We start from the raw sequence: 8,855 nt of genomic DNA, 5'->3' as shown, positions 1-8,855 counted from the left end.
AAAGCTCAGAGATAAACCCACGCACCTATGGTCAACTAATCTATGACAAAGGGGGCAAGGATATACAATAGAGAAAAGACAGTCTCTTCAATAAGTGGTGCTGGGAAAACTGGACAGCTACATGTAAAAGAATGAAATTAGAACACTCCCTAACACCACATACAAAAATAAACTCAAAATGGATTTGAGACCTAAATGTAAGACCAGACACTAGAAAACTCTTAGAGGAAAACATAGGAAGAACACCCTTTGACATATATTACAGCAAGATCTTTTTTGATCCACCTCCTAGAGTAATGGAAATAAAAACGAAAATAAACAAATGGGACCTAATGAAACTTCAAAGCTTTTGCACAGCAAAGGAAACCATAAACAAGATGAAAAGACAACCCTCAGAATGGGAGAAAATATTTGCAAATGAGTCAATGGACAAAGGATTAATCTCCAAAATATATAAACAGCTCATGCAGCTCAATATTAAAGAAACAAACAACCCAATCCAAAAGTGGGCAGAAGACCTAAATAGGCATTTCTCCAAAGAAGACATACCGATGGCCAAGAAGCACATGAAAAGCTGCTCAACATCACTAATTATTAGAGAAATGCAAATCAAAACTACAGTGAGGTATCACCTCACACCTGTTAGAATGGGCATCATCAGAAAATCTACAAACAACAAATGCTGGAGAGGGTATGGAAAAAAAGGAACCCTCTTGCACTGTTGGTGGGAATGTAAATTGATACAGCCTCTAATGAGAACAGTATGGAGGTCGCTTAAAAAACTAAAAACAGAATTACCATATGATCCAGCAATCCCACTACTGGGCATATACCCAGAGAAAACTATAATTCAAAGAGACACATGCACCCCAATGTTCATTGCAGCACTATTTACAATAGCCAGGTCATGGAAGCAACCTAGATGCCCATCGACAGACGAATGGATAAAGAAGATGTGGTACATATATACAATGGAATATTACTCAGCCATAAAAAGGAATGAAATTGGGTCATTTGTTGAGACATGCATGGATCTAGAGACTGTCATACAGAGTGAATTCAGTCAGAAAGAGAAAAACAAGTATCGTATATTAATGCATATATGTAGAACCTAGAAAAATGGTACTGATAAACCGGTTTGCAGGGCAGTAATTGAGACACAGATGTAGAGAACAAACGTATGGACACCAAGCAGGGAAAGCGGCGGGGTGGTGGTGGGGGTGGTGTGATGAATTGGGCGATTGGGATTGACATGTATACACTGATGTGTATAAAATTGATGACTAATAAGAACCTGCTGTATAAAAAATAAAATAAAATTCAAAAATAAAAAAACAACTAATACTAAACTGTCTTTGTGTTATTTGTATGGAAATATGTTATTATAAATGTTTCAGACATTGCATGAAATTCCTAAAAATCTTATATGCTCTGGTATAATGTTATAAGTTATAATTTTAGTTATTACTTTAAAATGTATATCTCAGAAATAACTAAATTTCCTTGTCAATTGCATTGTTATGAACTTTCATCAAATCTTTAACTGTGGTCATTTTTAAGTCTTTTGTCATTTACAGACAGTTCTGGGTGTACTCTGATGCTTTTGAAAAATGTTCCCTATAAAAGGGTTTCATCTTCAAGGAATTCATGGAAAAGACTCTGACAAGTACAGCTTTCTGGTAACAGACTATACTGCTGAACTGAATGAATAAGCATTTTCAGAACTCTAGTGGAAAACTGATGAATTCATAAAAGTGCTAACAAAAGATCAAGATGAAAAATAAATTAATTACATGGGACTGAGTGAACTGATGAGGATGATTATAATTTTTGTGACTTTCTGTTTGAATTTTTAAAAAAATGTGATGTAAAAAAAAAAAAAAAGATACTCTGTTGTCTAGTGGCTGAGCCTTCATTGTCTTGCTGGTTTCCAGGAAAGCAGGCCCCTAAATCGCTCAGCACAGACCCAACAATTTTTTCTTTAGGGCCCATTAAAAATTGCTGGGGTTTGCCCTGCCAAAATAGCCATTCATATATATCTGAATGACTTATGAATATGGTTTATATATAAATAAAGCATTCCAACAATTTTCTTTTCAAGAGTAATGAAATCTGTACTACGGCCTTCTGAGACCCAAGCAAATTAAAGATGATAGTATTGTTAGGGAAACTGCCCATCCTGGCCAGGCACAACAATAACAAACTTGCTTAAGTCTCCCACCTCAGGATGCTTGAAAAGAACACACAACCAGCGAAGGGTCCAAAAGCAACCCAGGGAAAACCCATGAGGGGCCAAGAAGGGAAGGAGACACGAGTCCATAATATGTCTCGCCAACCTCCCAGAAACCCTCACGATGAAAACCATTGTGACTGAGAGACGCGTGCACCACCAGGAAGGGCCCTGAGCCGGACCAAATGAAGGCACAAGCAAGATGATTGGCCAGAAACGACGTGGAAAGCTAACCCCACCACCATAAAACCTGAGACTGCAAGTCACAAGGCAGAGCAGTTCTCCTGGGTTCCCTTACCCTGCTGCTCTCCACTTGAGCACCCCTTTTCAATAATATCTCTTGCTTTGTCAGTATGTGTGCCTCCTCGGACAATTCATTTCTGAGTGTTGGACAAGAGCCCACTCTTGGGCCCCTGAAGGTGTCCCATCCAGTGACAGGATGACACTAGCAATATATACAAGGACAGAGATTTGTAAAATTCAGTGTTAAGAAGAAAAACAATTTTATTCTGGACCTTTTAGTTAAATCATTGAGGTGAAGAATGAATATAAAGAACCTTCATCTTTAACAAAGGACCAGCCTTTGTTAAAGAATCAGAAACCCCTACTCCTTTGGGGGCATGTGGTTGTGAGCTGTTGAAGCAACCTGTTAAAGGTAGAGCCAGCTTCAGTTTCCTGAGATTAAACCAGGCTGAAACTAGGTTTACAGACAGCACAAAAGTCAGGTGCAGGGCCTCTTGTCTCTGTTGTGGAGCTATGCCTTGGGGAATTATGCCTTGGGTCAGTTATTAGCTGTCTCCTATAACTACTTTGTTTAGGGTAATATTATTTATAGAACCTTGATTAGATAAAGATTAAGAGAATTATAAAATATTTAGGTATTCATCCAGCCCAACTCCTTCATTTTACAGATGGGGAAACTGAGGAAGATAGTCTCTTCAAGGCTATTTGGACTTATACTAACACTCTCCTCAAAGTTTTTCCAGTGTCTGCCGAGTTCTAAAGCCACTTTCACATTCTGGGTTTTTGTTATGGCAGCGCCCCACCTCTGGTAACAAAATCTATTAATTATCTATCACAGTGTAACAATTACCCCAAAATTTAGCAGCTTAAAATGACAAACATTGGTTATCTCACAGTTACTTAACTCAGGAATTTGGAAATGACTTAGATGAGTGGTTTTGGTTCAGGGTTTCTCATGAAATTGCAGTCAAGATGCCAGCTAGGGCTGCAGTCATCTGAAGGTCTGGCAGAGGCTGGAGGATCTGCTTTCAACATGGCTCACTCACATGGCTATTGGCCCAAAATCTCATTTCTTTGATGCCTGTTGTGGCAGAAGGCCTCAGCTCCTCACCTCGTGGGTCTCTCCATGGGATTGCTTGAGTGTCCTCTTGACATGGCGGCTGGCTTCCTTCAGAGCTAGTGATCTGAGAGAGAGCAAAAAGGAAGCGACATGCACTTTATGACCTCATCTAGGAAGTGAAACACCAACACTTCTACTTCATTCTATTTGTTTGAAGGAGTCACTAAGTCCAGCCCTCAGTCCAGGGAGGGAAATAAAGCTCTACCTCTGGAAGAGAGGAGTATCAAAGAATTTGTGAACATATTTTAAAACCACAAAAAGTTCTCTCAGAGCATTTGATCTAAAGAGAATTAAGTGGAAAAGGAGTTCTTAGTAGCTTTGATGATATGGTAAGAAAGGAATTCATCTAGACTCAGTCTGAGGCTACTGAACCAAAGAGTAGTCATGACACAGAAGTATTTTGACTCTGAAATTTATGAGGAAGTTGGGAAAAGTAAGGGTCAAGTCAGTTTGTTGCAACCTGTGCATGTGTTTCTCCCTCTTAACTTAAAGTTACATTTAAATTTGCATATCCGCATCTCAATACTAACAATATAGTATATATATATATAAGGGTAACACGGATACATCTATTTTCATACTATTTGACTACTGTAATTCTAGAAAATATTCCACCCTTGATATTAGAGCTGCTCTCAAGCTTCACATTCATTCCCTTCATCCAACATGTCCATCCCCTCTACCTCTGAGCTCAAGAGGAAACACCTATGGGTGTGATGTGAGGGAAGAGCCTCCCCCGCTAGATTAGTCCCCAAGCCCCAACGTCAACTGCCAGACCAGGGGGCTGAGATCCTCTTCTATCTCTCCTTTGAATTAAGACTTTTGTCAATAATTACCCATTTACACCTCACCTTTCTAAAAGGAAGATGAGATTATGTCCCTCTTCTGCTTAGAACTGGAGATTTAAATGGTCCCACAATGCTTATAAGAGAGCCTCTGTGCATAGAACTATATCCAGTCTCCTGGGATAAACCATAATGGAAAAGAATATTAAAAAAAAAGCATGTCTCTATGTGTGTAACTGAGTCACTCTGCTGGACAGCAGAGACTGCCACAACATTGTAAATGAACTATGCTTCAATTAAAAAAAAAAAAGCCTCTGTGAATTCCTGACACTCTATCATAGCTGCACTATTTTGGAGAACAAGCATATCACTTTCAAGGGATCCCCAAAGCAGTAAGTTACCACAAAATGTCAAGATCCACCAGCCTCCAGGATAAAGGCCTGCCTCAATAAGGGGCAAGAGATTCATCAGTTTGGCTCCACCCTTGCTCTCTATTAAGAAAAACAAATGTTGCCTGCCGTTCCAGTTCTACAAGGATCAGGCCATCAGCTACTGCAGTTGCCCACTGCCAGTGTGCCCTTAGGGGAATTCAGGATGAAGAAAAACAGGAAACATTCTATGCTTTGGGTACACTGGCCTTTAGATAGTTAAGATGCATATCTAAGAAAAATTTTCAAATGAATTCAGATGCTTGTATTTTCCCAGACACAGAAAAGCACTAAAATCGCTAACTTGAGATACCTGTTTGTTGTAATTAGCAGTAATCTTTGGATGCTTGACTACGTTTTCCCAGCAAAAAAGTTTATATATATCCTGGCTCCTCCCTTACCCCGTTGGAGCAGTTCCTCAGAGCTATCTGAAAGGCTGTTTCCTGGGCTATAGTCCTCAGTAAGTTCCTCAGATAAAACTTAATTCACAACTTACATTGTGTGTTTTTCTCTCAGTCCACATCTTTATCCACTCTCCCCTCCATATCTTACGTCACAGCTTTATCTTACCCTATGCTGTTTGTTCACACTTCCTGGCCTTTGTTTCTGCCTTTCTCTCTGCCTAGAATACCCTTTCCCCTTCTCTGCCAGGAAAACTACTCTGCATGCCTTGGAACCCAGCTCAAATGTCATATCCTGGAGGAATGAATGATTTAAGTTCCAATATACTTTGTATGTATATAGCTGTAATTACTTCTTCACTCATCTGATTAACCCTGCACTGACATGATCTCTTAGAACGTTTTATTCGAATTTGTATCTCCAAGGCCTAGCACAGATCATACTAGGGACTACTATTTGTTAGGTGGGTGGATAGGGGTTAGCCTGGACCATTGCCTGACAGAACAGGGACCCTTCTCCCTCTGAGCATTTCTCTGCAGACCCACTACAAACTGAGGACCATCTCTTCTCAGTCTGATGCTTTGCTCTCCAGGCTCTGTAGTGAGCTTTGTACTTTTAGATTTCACTGACCAGTAAAATTTCAAAAGTAATTTTGGAGACCAAAATAGGATTGCCAGTTTTTAATTTTTTCAAATTTAAAGACTTTAAAAAAAGTATCATCTACTTTTTAAAAAGTCACTATAACACCTCAAAAGTAGGAAGACCATAACCTTAGCCTAGAGAATCGTTCTTTGAATTAAACACATTTAGCCTTTTGAAAAGCCTACCACATCAACCTTATTTTTTCTCATTCCATGATGAAAAATTCATCCCTGTTTATCAGCTCTAGAATAATGTTTGGAAACCACTGATTTTGACCTTTGCTTCTGAGAGGTGGCTCCTGCAATCTTCTTGACTCAAGAATGAGTTTTAGGCCTCATGACAGGAATAGTCCTGTAGGATCTTCCCATGGCTTTTTTTTCTGTGGGTGTAGAGAGAAGTTCCTGGGAACAAGAGACCAACTAATGTATATTGAGCACCTCTATGCTAGTCACTTGGCACGTATATGAGGTGCACATCTCAGTTGACAAACTCAAGAATGCAAAAACAATGCAATTTTACTTCTTTGCTTACCAAATTTATTATCTATCCAAGTATGTTCGACCTAGTGACAGAATACATCTTAAATTCAGGTTCCCCTCCTCCCTTTCTTTCCCTAGGGGTTGCATCTCTGATCCAGGGGACTGATTTAGTGTGTCAACGGGGCTGGATTAAACTTCCCAAGGTCTTAAGCACTGAAAAAATTATGTTGCCTCATATGTAACTAAAAGTTTTTTAAATGATTATTTTATAGTTTATTTTTTCCCAACAAAGTTCTGTGGTTTTTTTTTTCTCCTGAAATTGATCACTTCACTGCTTTTTATTTTCGAAAAATTTTCTTACTTCTTGGGTGGATGTTTTGTTTTCCTTGTGTCCTTGGCAAGTTCTTGACCTACCTATGGGGTCATCTGGTCCTGCTCATTGGCCCTCAGCATCCACCTGCTTGTATTGGATTATATTGCAGGCCCACGCAGGTCACCACGGAGTCCTCCTCACGCTGTCCACACAAGACTGCCTCACATCTGAAGGCTCTTTATGACACACGTGGGCCACTCTGGGTGAGAGTTTATCTTTTTAGTGTAAAACTTCCATCCCTATTAAAAGGCAACACTTACTATTATCAGTCATCTTACTTTGTACAGACAAAGGAGCTGAGGGGGTACATGGGTGGATAATAGGCAGGGAACAGGAGGACACTATATCACGTTATTTTCCATTGGCACACATTCTTTCGTTTATTTTTTATTTAACATTCCTTTCTGATTCCTGCACTAGACTATAGGTCTATGAGAACAACCCATCTGTCTTATCCATTACTATAACCCCAAAACCTATAACAGTTTCTAGCACATAGTATGCTGTTAGTAAATACTGTTGATCAAATGAATGAGAATGAATGAGATAAGGACAACACAAAGAGATAGAAGGGGATCAGAATGAGGGTGCTGGAAGTGCTGAAAATAAACTTCAATTATTTTACAATTCTGGAAGTTTATGTTAGCTCTTCCTTGGAGAGTTTCCTTCCATTGCAGCAAGAGATGTCTCTTCTACAGCATTCCTTGTGTTGTTTTCTGACTGTTGCCTGTGGACTAGCATTTTCTTTCAGCTGGAAAATAAACTGTTTTGGGCAAGAAGGATCATATACAGCTTTGCAGCTCCCCATGAGGTACAGCACTTTAAGAGCTAAAATATGCTAGTTTACTGAATGAATGAATGACTGGAACTTGAGTCCTAAATATCCAGAGAATCCCTGAGGAATGGGCTCAGTGTTATAGGGGCTAAATCCAAAGTGGTATCTTCTAGACTAAGTTTTATCCAGCCTCAGCATTCTACATCCACTTCCTGGGGTGCAGTACCTCCTAGTGGAAGTCCAGGGCTGCTGCCTCCTTCATAGATGCTCCCAAACATGGGCCCTCGGTGTCTCCCTCCCAGAACTCCATCTTCTCCTCCTCAAAACCTCACTGTCACCCTCATCAATGAAGCCCACTAGACGATGAGGCCCAGCAGACTCAGGCAGGTCCTTTCTAGTAACCCCAAGTACTCACAAGGTAAATAACGAAGGGCTGCATCAGAGCCAGATAGTTCTCTAGAGCAGACCAGCACCTCAAACTTTATGGTGCAAATGAATAATCTGGAGAGAATCTTGTTAAAATGAAGGTTCTGATGCAGTAGTTCTGGGTTGTTGACCAAGATTCTGAATCTGAACTAGCTTCCAGGTGACACCAAAGGATGCTGGTCCAGTCTGTACTGCACCCTTGTGGTGACTGGCAGCTACAGCAGTAGCAGCTACCAGATGTACCAAGTCTGACCAGCAAGCCATGGGGTTGATCATTTAAGTAAACACTCTGAAGCTTATGAAGTACATTTCTCCCCTTCGAGGTTTGTCCCTTGAAGGTTTGCCTGCCTCTTTCCTGGTGCTGAGACCCTAGAGAAAAGCTCCGATCTCCAGCTGGAAGGGGTAGGGGAAAGGACACATTCCCAGAATCAGAAACTGCAAAACGTCGTTTAAATCAAGAGGTCAAGGGGAGGGAGCTGACTGACTGCTCAGAGGGTGTCCCAGAGCGGCAGTCTCTCATCCCAGACCAGAGTCTCTAGCTCTCAGTTTTGTCAGCCTGGAAACTCCATTTTGTCAGTACACCCAGAGATAAGCAGACTCAAGGGAAATGAATCATACCAGCCAGACTCTTAAGAGTCTAAACCAAATGCCAACAGTAGGAAGAACAAACGCCAACTAATCAGAAACTTGTTCAGAGCAATACTTTCCCTGCAGGAATGTCTACGTGGGCTGGCAAATCATTACCAAAAGTCTGTTTGGGGGCCTGAAATCAGAGCAAGGGGAATCGAGTGAGCGACCTGAGAAGAGGATATTATGACATTTTGATAGCTGGATGCACCCATCTCCATGGATAATTGCATACCTGCCAAGCAGAAGTTAGGAGAGCACCGTCCCCTTCTGTTACTCTTCCTGCAACTGGGAACTTTCTGTTCAGATTTCTTTCGTGCATTCC

At 40.7% G+C, this 8,855-nt stretch overlaps 1 protein-coding gene across 1 annotated transcript in view; it reads right to left on the bottom strand.

Moving 5' to 3' along the window:
* The window catches only part of SLC28A2 (solute carrier family 28 member 2), a 77,335-nt gene extending 73,682 nt beyond the window's left edge, over positions 1 to 3,653 (bottom strand). The window contains exon 1 of the mRNA XM_007467018.1: positions 3,585 to 3,653. The gene's annotated coding sequence lies outside the window, so the exon portion shown is untranslated. The remainder of the gene's footprint in view (positions 1 to 3,584) is intronic.
* Between the last annotated feature and the right edge of the window lie 5,202 nt (positions 3,654 to 8,855).

This window comes from Lipotes vexillifer, unplaced genomic scaffold (assembly GCF_000442215.2).
Source record: "Lipotes vexillifer unplaced genomic scaffold, Lipotes_vexillifer_v1.1 scaffold1010, whole genome shotgun sequence".
Taxonomy (NCBI): Eukaryota; Metazoa; Chordata; class Mammalia; order Artiodactyla; family Lipotidae; genus Lipotes; species Lipotes vexillifer.
The sequence above is the reverse complement of the archived record's forward strand: the minus strand, read 5'-3'. Positions and strand labels throughout refer to the sequence as shown.